A 14,200-nucleotide genomic window follows, 5' to 3' on the forward strand; every position below is an offset into this window, starting at 1 on the left:
ACGTAATAAGTTCTATAAGTAGTATTTATATTAAACTATTACTATTACTCTATTACGTATACTAGTATAGAAATATAAGTATAATATAGTAAAGTAATATAGTATATAATTATAATATAGATATATTCTCTAAATATCTTATTTTATAGTAGGTAGTAGTATATATTCTTTTAAAGATTCTAGTAATTAAAACTAAACTATAAGGCCTAAGGCTTAATAGAGCTTAATAGAATATACTAGAGCTTATTAGACTTAGATCTTACTATCTATATATATATTATCTTAGACTAAGAATACTATCTTAGTTATTCTTACCTTTTTAGATTATATTAGTCTAGTAGTCTAAGACTATATTTTTATATAAACTATAGAGTTTAAGACTTCTAAGCTCTATAGACTTAGATTCTATAGAGAAAAAGAGATAAAAAAGTATATATTCTATATACTCTTAGACTATTACTATATATTATCTTAGCTATTATAAAAGTTTTATATATATTAATACTATATCTAGAATAATAAAAATAAATAGAAAATAAATTATTATATTATAATCTTTCTTAAAAAGCTTTCTTAAGTAGTAAAGTGTATAAAATTTTATTTTAATCTATACTAGTAAGTTATATATAGTACTTTCTAAGAGTACTTTAAGAATATATTCTATATTATAAACTCTAGTAAGATCTACTAAGCTTTATTAAACTTTAGATCTTATACTTTCTTAGAAAAGAATACTACTTTAATTACTTATTAATATCTACTTTACTATTATATTCTACTAGTTCTAGATTTAATACTTTATAATTTTATTTAGTATAAATATAATAAGTATTTACTTATATAAATCTTTTTCTATTCTATATTATATATCTAAATTAGAATTAAAACTATAAGTAGAACTACTTTACTTATTATTAAAAATTTAATTTTATTACTATAAGCTAGATATTAGTATATAAGTAGCTAGGTTTATATTTTTATTTAGTAATTCTAACTATTAGTTTACGTATAGTACTAAAGTAGACTTTAGTAAAGATTTTACTATTTTATATAGCTTAAAGTCTAGTTATAAGTAATTATAATATAACTATATTATAACTATATATCTAACTTAGACTAATACTTAATAGTATATTAGTTAAAATAACTCTAGATATTATTATATACTAATTTAATAAAATATAATAAGTATATTTAGTAGAACCTTAATAGATAAAATAGCTAGTAAGATATTAGTATATATTAATTTTAAAATATTTATAGATTAGTTAGCTCTAGAGTTTACTAAAGTACTAGAAGACTAAAGTACTAGAGCGCTAGAGCGCTAAAGCGCTAAGGCGTCTATACGCAGTCTATACGCGCGCTAGGTTAGTATCTTAGTAAATTAGTTAGAAATTATTTCTAGAATAATTCTTTTAAAATAATAATAATACTACTCTACTATACTACTTACACTACTAACTAAGCTACTAAATCTTATACTATCTACTACGCTAAATTATAGTCTACTAAATTATAAGTATACTTTATAGTAATATATAAAACGTTCTAGAATTATTTATTAATTAATTCTAATAAATTTTAGCTTACGTTTAAGTAATTTCTATAGCTTAACTAGCTACTATTTAGTTATCTAGTCTTTACTATAAATACGTAAGGTTAGCCTATTATATAATAGTTTAGTGCCTAAGAGCCTAGGCCTTTAGGCTCTACCTAAGTATATAGACTCTATAGAGTAGATCTTTTTCTCTACACTATAATATCTTTAAAATTTAATATAATTATTACTTAATACTCTATATAACTCTTATATAATATTATAGTTAATACTACTTCTATATAATAGCGCGCTATAAGAACGCTATTACACTAATTATATAACTACCTACTATAACTATTATTAGCGCTGCTAATTCTATATTTAGCTAAAATAGTAATTATAGCTATTTCTACTACTTTACTTTTAAGATTAACTAACTAATTACTTTAGAGAGCACTCTAAAGCTCTCTGTTACTTCTACTACTATATACTTTAGTCTCTTTATTCTAAAATACTAGTAGAAAACTCTTATAACTATAAACTATAAGCGTAGTACTATCTAGAACCTTATCTAGCTATCTATAGCGTCTACTAATACTCTAGAAGCCTTTTTATATAATACTATAAAGGTAAATTAGTTATAGTCTTAGCTATTATTATAGTTATAACTTTAGCTAGCCTAATATAGCGCTAGCTTACTTTAGCGTAAGTTAGGTACTAATAATCTTCTCTACTTATCTAGCTCTAGCGATATAGATAGCTCTTAGATCTCTATCTCTAAATACTTTAACTTATTAGAAGGTAAAGCTAACGCTAGTAATAGTAATAATAGTAATATTACTATCTATAAGAATTGCGCTAAGCCTAAGATAAAGGTTACTTTTACTAACTCTAGGTATCTATCTATAAGTTATAGGCGTAACTAAGCTTATTATAAGTCTTTCTTTAGTAGTAAGTAAGCTTACTTTAATAACTATAATAGTCTTAATACTTTAGCTTTAGAAGATAACCTAAATAAGAACACCTAGTCTAATAGCTGTAATACCTTCTCTACTTTAGAAATTTAGCCTTTATAGGCCTAGAGACTATACCTCTAATTTAAAACCTAACTATTTATTATCTATATTATTCTCTAGACTAATAATAAGTGTATTTATAATATATACTATAATAATAAACAAAGCTAGGCTTATAAAAGTAGTCTACTTACTCTTACTAGTATTAAGAAGGTTTAGAAAAGTAGCTTCTAGACTAACTACTTAGCTATCTAGTTTAACTATATTATTGTATAAGTCTAAGATATATAAAAGAACCTAAAGTATAAGCGTAAGTAGGCTAATAAAGCTAAGTAGTAGCTTATAGACACTAAGTAGTAACTTAAGAATACTATAGCTAAGATTAAAGGCTTTAAAAGTAACCTTAGTAAAGCACATAAAGAAGTGTAAGACACTAACGTCTATCTAGTTACTATATTCTAGACTATAGATTATTACTATATATAAGCTACTAGTCTAGCTACTAGTAAGAAGAAATACAAGAATAAGTATAAGACTAAGTTTACTACCTATAAGTAGACCTAAGAGAAACTTAAGAAGCTCTAAGCAAAGCTATAGAAGAAGCGCTTCTATTATAGCTATAATAACTTTTCTAATACTTTATTCTTCTTTAATAGTAATAATAACTACTCTAATAACTACCTATAAGGTAACTAACTCTACTATAACTACTCTTTCTACTACTATAGCTTATATATAAATAATAGTAATACTCTATATAAATACTATTATTCTAAGAAATCTAAGCTAGACGCTTTCTTTAGTAATAGTACTACTATATTAGAGTATCTTAAGTAGAAGATAGATATTATAGACTAGTTTAATAAATACTAGCGTAAGTTTACTAGTAAGTCTAAGAAACTTATATATCTACGTTAAAAGACTAAGAATAAGGTCTAGAGTTTAATTTAATAAGAATACCTTATTAAAGGCGCTAAGTTTATATATAGTAAGAAAGTATAGATAATTCTTAACTCTATCTATAAGTCTCTTAATACTACGCTAAAAGCTTCTAACTAGTATAAAGATAAGAGTAGTTCTAGTATATAGTCTAATAAAACTATTAGCGCCTATATTAGCTACTTTAATATATCTATTACTACTCTAAACTAAAGTAATAAGCTTAAGATTATATACCTCTAAAACTATCTTTTAAGCTAGTAGAAAGACGCTATAATAACTATTATACTTAATAAGAATCTTACTTACCTTAAGTTCTATTATACTTTCTACCTCTTAGAGTAGACTAACTCTTACTCTACTACTTTATTTAGAAACTAAGGTAAAGAAAACTCTAGTAGAAACTATAGTAACTCTAGTAGAAGCTCTACTCTGCGTTCTACGTTCTCTAGTAGTACTAGCTCTTAGAGTTACACTAAGCTATAAGTTAAGATTCTCTATTATATAAACTAATACTATAACTATACTAAAAAAGATTATAACTATAAGACTAATAGAGAATAGTGCTCTAACTAGCCTACTATAGCGTTTAGTACCTTCTCTAAAGTCTTTACTACCTATAATACTATAGTTACTAATAGTAACTAATCTATTAGCTTTTCTATTTTATAAAAGGCTAAGAGAGCTATAATAGAAGTTAGCTTATTAGCTACTCTCTCTTTCTCTATTTAGAAAAATAAGTAGTCTCTAGTAATTATTATCTCTAGAGACCTCTATAGTATAAAATACCTAAAAAGTCTATTACCTCTAATTTCTCTATAATTCTATTACTACCTACTTTTTCTTACTTTACTTCTTTAGTTAAAGACATCTCTAACAAAGAGCTTAGCTTAGATAGTAAAAATAATATACTCTTTTTTACTAAAATAGGTAGAAGTATATCTATCTAACTTTTTTCTATTATGTTAGCTACGTTTTAAGGCTAGAACCTTTAGCCTTTAATAGAAGAGTAACTAGTCTTTAAAGAAATTATATTATTATTCTAAACCTTCTAGTACGTTAAAATTATAGGTAACTCTAGATATACTTCTATCTTTATTAATAAATCTTACACTTACGTATATAAATATAACCTTATTCTATTAAATAAGCCTACTATAGTAGAGCTTACTAATAGTTTCTCTATAGTCTAGGTTACCTATATAGTATAAGTAACTATAGGCTTTAATAACTATTAAAAATATATACTAGCCTATATAGCTAAGCTAGTAGAAGTCTAAATAATACTTAGATAGCTCTAGTTCTAGCTCTATTAGCTTTAGTTTAACTATAATACTAACTCTCTAGTATTTAACTCTAATTACTATTTATAAGTCTATATCTCTAACTATTAACTCTACTTTACTTATAGTAGTTAACACTATAATTAAGAATTACTACTACTTTAGATAGATTCTTATAAGATATATAATAAGCTTAATATATTTATAGTCTTTACCTCTATAATAGCCTTAGGTATTAGTTAAGGTAATAAAGTCTCTATTATTACTATAGAGAAGATTCTAGCTATAGCTAACTCTAACTCTACTTCTATAGTAGGTGCTAAGATCTTATCTAAAGACTTTAAGAAGTTCTAAGATAAGATAGAATAACTACCTCTTACTAAAGAGAAGATTTTATATTAGTTACTAGAGTACCTTTACTTTTTTATTAATAGATTTAGCCTCTATAAAGCTAATAAGCTCTTTTCTTACTAAGGTAACCTTAACTATAAGATTAAACTCTTATCTAACTTTAATAGAACTCTAGTAAAGCCTATTTTATAAAGGCTTTGCCTTTTCTTTTAGAAAGAAGCTCTTATAGTAAAGATATATATTAAAGACCTTACTACTTAAGATATAGAAGAAAGAAGCTTCTCTATCTAGATAGTACTACTAGTTATAGTAAAGAAGCCTAGTAGTAGTATTTAGATCTACGTTAACTACTATAGCCTTAACGCCTATATAATTAAAAATAGAAATACACTACTACTTATTTAAGATATACTTATCTATTTATCTAAAGCCTACTATTTCTCTAAAGTTAATATTATAGTAGCTTTTAATAAGATTTAGATTAAAGATAAATATAAATATCTATTAGCCTTTATTACTTTTTATAGACTTTACTAGTATAAGGTTATACTCTTTAGAATATATAACTCTCTAGATATATTTTAGGCCTATATTAATAATATTCTTTAAGAGTACTTAAATAAATACTATATAGTGTATCTAGATAATATTCTAATCTTTAGTAAAATAGAAGAAGCTTATAATAAGTATCTAGTTAAAGTAATAGAGAAGCTTACTAAGGCTAGCTTATATCTAGATATTACTAAGTGTAAGTTTAAATAGCTAGAGGTTAAGTTCTTAAATCTTATTATTACTCTCTAGAGAATTAAGATAGACTTAGCTAAGATTTAGGCTATCTATAAGTAGTAGGCTTTTTATACTCTTAAGAATATATAAGCATTTCTTAGGTTCTATAACTTCTACTATTACTTTATTTATAGCTTCTCTAATATTATAAAACCTCTAATAAAGCTAATAAAAAGAGACCTAAAAAACTTTAAGAGCCTAACTCTAGATATAGTTAGAGCCTTTAAGAAACTAAAGGCCTTTTTTTAGATAGAATTAGTGCTTACACACTTTAACCTAGAGCTTAAGTATATTATAGAAATAGATATATTAGATTATATCTACGCTGCTATACTCTTTTAGATCTAGTCTAATAGCTTAATCTAACCTATTACGTTTATATCTAAGAAAATAAGTTCTACTAAGTATAACTATAAAATATATAATAAAAAGCTACTTATAATAGTATAAGCCTTTAAAGAATAGAGACTAGAGCTAGTAGATACTAGTAAGAATATTTAAGTACTAATAGACTACTAAGGCCTTAAGTTCTTCTACACTAAGTAGAAGCTTAACTAGTAGTAAGCCTACTAGTTAGAATTTCTAAAAGAGTTTAACTTTATTATTATCTACTAACCTAAGAAGTAAGGTATAAAATCTAATAGCTTAACTAGGCGCTCTAGAGAGCTTTCTAAAAGCCTAGAAAATAACTATATTTAATATTAGATATAGACTCTTCTAGAACTTATACACTAGTCTAATAAGAATAGCTCTATACGCGCTTTCTACCTAGCTTTTTCTAAAGATAGTAGTAGCTATAACGCTATCTAAATAGCTAGCCTATATTTAGGTAACGTAATATTTAAGCTCTATAATATTATATTCTTTATACACTATAATACTAAAGGCGCTAGACACTTTCTTTATATAGCTTGCAGAATCTAGATTAATAAGCTAAACCTATATAATAAGATTACTAAGCCTAAGAATATAATAATAGAGAACATTATTACTACTCTATATATTAGTAATTAGCGTCTAAAGAATATTGCGGACGCTTACTATAATAGTAATAGATATATCTCTTAGTACTTTATATAAGAAGGCTTATATCTAGAGCTAGCTAACTTAAGTCTTAATAGTAATTACATCTACCTTAAAAGTAGTTAGCTCTTAGTTCTCTTTAGTAATAAGCTTAGAATTTATATTATTAAAGAGATCTATAATAACTCTACTACTACTAGATATAGTAGATAATCTAATACTTATTAAAGAGTTAGTTAGTAGTATTACTAGTAAGGTATAATAGACACTATTATATACTTTACCTATAATTACTACGTCTATTACTATATAAAGGCTAGTAAGGTAGCTAAGTATAGGCTACTTTATCTCTTGCTAGTGCTCTAATAGTACTAGAAGAATATCTTAGTAGACTTTATTACTCTACTACTAGCCTCTACTTAGGTAAATAAGACCTTTAAGTATATTATAGTTATAGTAGATTACCTATCTAAGGCTAAACGCTTTATTACTATAGAAAATATAGAAGTACCTATAGTTATAAACGCTTTTCTTAAGTATATATAGTATTTAGAGGGCTTCTCTTAGAGCCTTATATTAAACTATAGTAGATAGTTTACTTTATACTTTTAGAAATAACTTTATAAAAGAGTTAAAATATCTCTAAAGCTATCTACTATCTACTACCTAGAGACTAATAGGTAGACTAAATAGACTAATACTAATCTAAAGTAATACTTACGCGCCTATATTAACTACTAGTAAGATAACTAGGTATAGCTACTACTATTAGCTAAATTTAAAGCTAATTTAGTAATATTCTTAGTAACTAGAATAAGTCTATTCTAGGCTACGCAAGGCTACTAGCTCTAATCTAGACTAGAGCCTCTATACGCACTTCTACCTAATATAACCTTTATCTAGCGTCTATAATTCTATAACGCTAACTAACTTATTAAATAAATCTATAAAACGTAGTAGTTTCTACGTAATAAGCTTATATAGACCTAGAAGAAGATATATAAGTTTACTAATATATACTACTATCTAGCGCTATAATTTAATATTAGTAATAAGGTTATACTTAATAGTAGGTACATTAGAACTACGTAACCTAACTAAGAGTTAGACTAGAAGAACCTAGGTTCTCTTATAGTAACTAGAGTTATTAATAATATAGCTTATAAACTAAACTTTTCTCTAAGCCTTAAGAATTTATTTTTAGCTTTCTACTTATAGCTTTTCTAGCCTTATAAGAATAACACTCTCTCTAGTTAAGCCTACTATAAGGTAGCTCTTAAGTTATATTTAAATAAGAATAGTAAAATAAAGTATATTATTATCTAAGTACTTAATTTAAAAGTTAACTATTACTACTATAACCTATATATAGAAAGAAAGAGATGCTTAGTATATATAGTAGAGTAGCTTAGAGATAATTAGTCTAATATATAGTAACTATATTATAACCTAAGAGGTAGTAAGAAAATAGTGTAAAACTTCTATACTTAATATCTAGGTAAGCTAGGTTCTTATATTACGTTTTATAACTATAATAATAATAAACTTCTTATATTAGCTCTAATCTAACTACTAGACTTTATATACTTAGAAAGAACTAGCTAGTTATTTAATAATTATCTTAGCTATAAAGCTCTTAAAGCCTACTAGGTTATTAATTCTAATGCACGTCTCTACCTAACTTTAGTCTTTATAGTTATTAGTAGTTATAAGCTAATAAAGGTAGCCTTAGCTAATATATTTATTACTAACGTAACCTAGTATACTATTAGATAAGAGAATAGAAGTAGACTACTAGTCTCTATAAAGAAGCTATTAGTTACATAATAGTATCTCTATAAAGAAGCTCTTAGTTTATACTTAGATAAAACTATTAAGTGTTTTAAGAGAGAGTTATATAATAGTTTAGTGTCTAAGAGTTTAGGCTCTTAGGCTCTACCTAAGTATATAGACTTTATAGAGTAGATCTTCTTCTCTATACTATAATATCTTTAAAATTTAATATAATTATTACTTAATACTCTATACAACTCTTATATATTATTTATATAGATTAGCTATACTATATAATTAATATTTATAGTAGCCTTTATAGTATATAAATTATTCTTTAATTATTTTCTAAATAATTCTAACTATTCTTTTAGAGAAAGTTTACTAGCTATGTCTTTCTTAGAAACTATCTACTTACTACTTATAAATTAATTATAGCTATAGCTAGATAGATTAGTATACTCTCTAACTAGCTAATTTAGCTTAAATAAAGTAAGTTTAAATTATTTTTTAATTATTTCTAAATTAATTCTGCTTAGTTTTCTATATAAATATTATAGCTAACTATAATATAATTACTAACTTCTCTCTCTTTATTACTAAAGAGAATTTAGATTAATTATTAAATAATTTAGATAAAGAAGAAGAAGAAGAAGAAGATAAGAAAGAAGAAAAAGAGTAGAAATAAGAAGATAAGAGCGCTATCTCTAGCTAAGAGAAAGAAGAGAAAAAGAATAATAGCTCTTCTTAAAATACTATTTAGCTTAATAAAGATTAAACTTAGGTAAATTATTTCTTAAACATTTTTAGATTATTTCTAACTAATATAGCTTAATTATAACCTTATAATAGATTATATCTAGAAGTATTTCTCTAACCTAGATAATAAATTTAACTTCTCTTACTAAGAGTATAACGTAGAAAGCCTTAATACTAAAAACCTAAAGAGTAAGCTTTATTTAAATTATTTCTTAAACATTTTTTAATTAATTTTAATAAAATTTAGACTATACTTTCTTCTATAATAAGTTTACTATATATACTTCTTAGTAGTTCTTCTATAACCTTTCTAGAGAGACCTCTAAGTCTAAAAGTCTAGCTACTCTCTCTAAGTCTAATAGTAATAAGAATTAAAACTATAGTAGAATTATTTATAAAATAACTAAGAAATAATTTAAGAATAAATAGATATATAAAATAAATTTAATAAAACTATAACTTTAATTATATTCTCTATAAGTTTTAAAAAGTAAGAGTATTATAATACTATTAATAAAGATAATAAGCTATATTTTAGTAAGTAAAATATATATTAATTAAAGTTTAAATAGTAAAAAGAGGCTTATATTTAAATCTTCTACTTTAGTAAAATTTATATAGCAAAGGCTTATTATTTTTAAGTAGTAGGTAGTAAACTAATTAGAAATTAATTTTACTCTTTTTCTATTTTTTTTACTTATTTAAAAATATAAAGCGTAGTACCTTTAATAAAAGTTTAGTAGAAAGAGTAGCTAGTTAGATAGTAGGTTAAATTAGCTTTAGATTAATTAAAGAATAATTCTAAAGTTTATTTTAAATCTACTTCTTAGTAATAGTATTCTCTTCTACTACTCTAGAGTTATTATAGCGCTTTATTACCTCTTAAAAAAAGTAATAAGTAGTGTAGTATATCTATAAAGATATTATACTAGTAGAATTTAGCGTAATAGAGTACTAAAGGTAAGTTTTATAAATATATTTAATAAGGTTTAATCTTCTCTTATAGCGCTACTAAAATTAGTTTAGAATTAATTTATAAAGAGTTCTAGGTAACTATTAGACTTATACTATAAAGACTTAAGAAGCTTTTATTATACTTTACGTAATAGAAGAGTTCTTTATAGAAGATAATATATTTTCTTTTAAAGTTTTTAAGGTTAAACTCTATAAAGCTATATAGAAGTATAGTAAGAGTAGTATATTAAGTATACGTAGGCTAGAATAGTTAGTAATTAATTTAGAATTAGTTAGGTAGAGACAAATCTTATTAGAAAGAACTCTACTTACTATATTTAATATAGAAAAGATAGAATTAGAAAGTAAAGTAAGTTTTAGTAAATTTTATTTAGCGCTAAAAACTCTTTAATTATACTAACTATTCTAAAACTAGTCTAGTTACCTCTTAACTAGTTCTAGATTAATTTATACTAAAAGTAAACTTATAGCTTTTTTTCTTAGAGCTTTAACTTAGCCTTCTTAGTTTAGATTTAAAGTAACTTTCTTTTTTATTAAAGTTTTACTCTTTTATACTCTTTTTTAAGCTTACACTTCTTTTCTTCTAAGTCTATATCTAGATTAAAGCGTTCTCTATATAGATTAGTTCTAGATTAATCTAGAAATAGTTATACTTATAAAGCTAGTAATAAATTAGCTCTAAGAGAGAATAAAGCTAAAAGTAATAACTAGAATATCTATATACGTAAGCGCTACGCTACTAGCTAGAAGCTTAGACGCTAGTAAGGTTACTATCTTAATAGCCTAGATAATTTAAGTAATTTAAGAATATTATCTTTCTCTTTATTCTTTTTCTCTTATTTCTTATACTCTAAATAGTTTAGAATTAATCTATATATAAATAACTAAATACTTACTCTTTTTTTACTTTATATTATTATAAAAGTAGCTACTTAGACTTAAATTTTACCTTAATTTATACCTAATACTATACTTTTTATAAATCTTATATTTCTATATATTCTATAAGTCTATTTATATAGCGCTAGGTAAAATTAGTTATAAAATAATTTAAAACTAATTTAATATATAGTCTAATACTAACTAGAAGCTTATATCTTAAGCTAGTATAATAGCTCTTTATATATACTTATTCTATAGTATTTATATAGAATTCTAGTATATTCTAGATAGCTTTAGATATACTACTATAGTATATATTTAATTCTATAGTAATAATAGAGTTCTTCTTATTTTTTACCTATTCTTTAGCTATAAGTATTAGAGTATTTTCTTAGAATAGTTTAGAAACGTTCTAGAATTAATTTAGACTACTTACTAATAAGTAGATTATATAACTTAAAATACTTAGTCTAGCTTACTATAGTAAGTAGCGCCTTTATTCTACTCTATAAAGAATCTTTAATATATAGTATACTAAAATAAGCCTTATTAATAGTATAAAAAAAGTAAATAATATAGAATCTTATATAGTAGCTAAAGTAGTACTTCTAGTCTCTATTAAGCTAGTTAAGGCTAGTAAAGTACCTTCTAAATTCTAAGCTAAAATAAGCGTAGATTAATTATAAATTAATTTAACTTACTAGCTATCTACTTAGTATTTATATTAATAGTAATACTATAGAAACTATATACGTAAAGATACTACTATTATACTAGCTAATTTAAATGCTTCTTAATAGTCTAGAAAAAAGTAGTAAATACCTTTTAGTATATCTTAGAGAACTTAGCGTTAGTAGTAAAGCGCCTAAATATAATAACTATATAGATTAGCTATAGATTAATTTAGAAGTAATTTATATACTCTTTTTATAGCTCTTTAGTATAGTAGTAAAAAGAATTTCTCTCTAACTATTATAGTAGCGCTTAAAAAATATATCTACTTAAAAGGTCTTTTATTTTATAAGTAGTTTAGCTTACTTATTTTATACTTAGATAATAATATAGCCTCTACTAGCTAGTAAAATTTAGTAGATATATACTTACGTAGATTAATTTAGAAATATTTAGAAAATAATTTAGATAGTACTTATAGTAGTAGAGTTAAAATAATTTACTCTTTTTTTAAAAAGAACTTTCTCTAAGCTAGCGCCTAGAGAAAATATAATTAATCTTTAAGTAGTAGCTATTTTTATAAGGTAGTTTTTATTTACTTAAGTAGTATAGAGTTTCTTAATTAATAAAACTCTACGCTATCTTAAGTAAAAGGTAAACTAGTTAGACTATAAAAAAATAGCTAGAATAGTTTAGAAATAATTTAGAATTAATATCTATAAAATAGCTTATATCTTATAGTATTTAGTATTAATATTAATTAGAATATATAAACTATATTCTTAACTAATTCTATATCTAGCTACTAAGGTAGAGAGAGTATATACTAGTGTATACTAGTTAAAACTACTATAAAGTATAGAACCTGCTTAAAATATAAAAGAATAATAATATTAATTACTATATTATAGTTTTATAGAATAAGTTTACTTTAACTCTAAGTATAGTTAGTATCTAAAATAGTTTAGAATTAATCTAGAAATATTCTTTAAGAACTTACTATAGTCTTTTAGATATAAGATCTAGAGCTTAACTATATTATAGTTTTTATAAAAGCTCTCTACTCTACTATCTAAAAGAGCTTATAAATAAGTAATATTAATTTCTAGTAGTACTCTCTAAATATAGTACTCTATATTATCTAGAGTATAATTACTATAAATAATAAACTAAGAGGTAAACTCTATTACTTACTAGAATTAGTTAGAAATTATTTCTAAAATAGTTTAACTATATATACTATTAATTCTACCTAAAATAACTCTAAACTATAAAAACTCTTTCTACTAGTATAAATACTATCTCTAAACTAACACTAAAGCTTATTAAAGTAGCTTTTAGCTTTTCTTTTTTTTTTATTTTACTTAATTTAGCTTATAAATATCTTTATCTATCTAAGTATTTTATATAAGTCTTTATCTACCTATAAGTAAGTAAAATTCTATAATTAATTCTAAATATATTTATATATCTTAATACTAGAGTACTTAAAAATTTATCTTAAAGTAGTTAAATTTAAAAAGAAGCTAAAAGTTTTCTTTTTCTTTACTTTACTAGCTCTATAGTATTAAAACTACTTATACTAGATTAGTTCTAAATTAATTTAGAAATAGTTTATATAAGCTACTTATACTTTTAGTATTTTATAATACTCTCTTAACTAAAAAATATTACTTATTTACTTTTAAAACTTAAATAATATAAGTATAGCCTTTAGAGTTTATACTAGAGTATTAAAGTAGATATATAGTATACTTAATAACTTTAGTCTCTAAAAAAGACGCGCTACTATTTCTAAAAGTAAGTTAAACTATACTCTAGTTTAAATAAGTTTAGAATTATTCTAGAATTAATTTAACTATATACCTTAACCTAGTCTTTAATACTACTATTATTACTCTTACTAAAGCTAGATAAATATAAGTTAAATCTCTTATAAATATCTAAGTTTAATATATTAAAATTAAGAAATTTAGGCTTAGTATTAAATATAAGTAAAAAAGGCTTTATATTATAATATAGGTATAATCTAGTCTAAATTAATTTAAAATAAATCTAAAAATTATTTAAATTAAAATTTTATTACTAAGTATACTAATTCTCTTAGGTAGTATAACACTAGTATACTATATTTTAAAAATTACCTATTTATGTTAGCGTATACTATATCTTAGCGCGCTCTTAGTTAGATAGACTGTATG

This window comes from Alternaria conjuncta (genome assembly GCF_024043145.1).
Source record: "Alternaria conjuncta strain BMP 0040 chromosome Unknown scaffold_2, whole genome shotgun sequence".
Classification (NCBI taxonomy): Eukaryota; Fungi; Ascomycota; class Dothideomycetes; order Pleosporales; family Pleosporaceae; genus Alternaria; species Alternaria conjuncta.